This window comes from Thecamonas trahens, assembly GCF_000142905.1.
Source record: "Thecamonas trahens ATCC 50062 unplaced genomic scaffold supercont1.84, whole genome shotgun sequence".
Lineage (NCBI taxonomy): Eukaryota > Apusomonadida > Apusomonadidae > Thecamonas > Thecamonas trahens.
In genome coordinates, this window is record NW_013657596.1 from 11,486 (window position 1) to 12,710 (window position 1,225).

The following is a 1,225-nucleotide window of genomic DNA, read 5'->3' on the forward strand; positions in this document are numbered from 1 at the left end:
CCAGGGAGGCACTGGCGTTGAGCTTTGGTTTGAGAAGACAAGCGTATCTCTCGGAGCTGCTCATCCGCCGGTCATCGTCACGGACAGCAAACCGTTGGCGGCGCTGCTGATGGGTGCATCGTTGGAGCTGGTGCGACCGCGCGTTGCGCGGGCGATCCTAGCGATCGGCCAGCTAGCCGAATATCACGTTCTACACGTGGCCGGCCAGGCCAACGTGGCGGACGTGCTGTCGCGGCACTTTTGGCGCGCGGATGACGAATCAGAGGCATATCAAGCGTTGCGCGCGGAGGTGACGATGGCGTCCTTTGCCTACGGCTCGCGGCCTAGCGAGGAGGAGCTCGACCGCATCGTTGCCGAAGAGCAGATGAGGCTGGCGCCGTGGGAGCGGCCGGCGAAAATCAACGAAGCGCTCGGCTGGGGGCGAGTGAGAGACCCGAAGCAAGCCGCTAAGGACGTTGGCGCTATGGAGATCGGCGGAGATACCGCAAGTGACGGCGCGATCGCCGTGATGGTGACGAACACGGTTGACAAGAGCAAGGCAGGGATGCCATGGAGACCGTGGCTCGCCAGCTGGCTGAGGGACCCCGAGGCGAAGCCGGAGGAGCTGACGCTGATTGCGTTGGCTGCTCATCGGGCTACCGGCCACGGTGGTGCACAGAAGACAGCACAGCTCGTGCGTCAGGCAGCGCAGAGCCCATTGCGGGGGGCGGAGCGGCGTGCGGCAAGGGAAGCTGTAGCACACTGCTGGGGGTGCCTCCTTCAGCGATCAAGACTACCGAAGGCGCAACCACTGCCAGAGGCGACTGGCAGATTTGGTGATCGAAGCGAAGTGGGAGAGACCATTCTCATCGACCACTACACGGGCATTTCGTGCGCGGACGGGGACATCAAGGTGCTGTCGGCAGTGGACGACTGTTCCAGGTTCATGGACTTCGCGGTGGTGAAGTCAACATCGGCGACGGATGCAATCATCGCACTCGAACAGGTGTTGTCGGGCTGGCCGGGATCAGTCCATCGCGTGGTCTCGGACAACGGACCAGCGTTCGTGGCGGACGAGTTCGAGGCATGGGCGAAGGCCCGAGGGCTGCAGCTGGTTAAGACAGCGCCCAACCATGGACAGTCGCTGGCGCGGCTCGAACGGTTGCACAACCTGTGGTCGCGCTCCATTGGGTCGGCAATTGTAGACAGGCATCGTGGTCTCGACGAGTGGCGCACGGTCGACGTG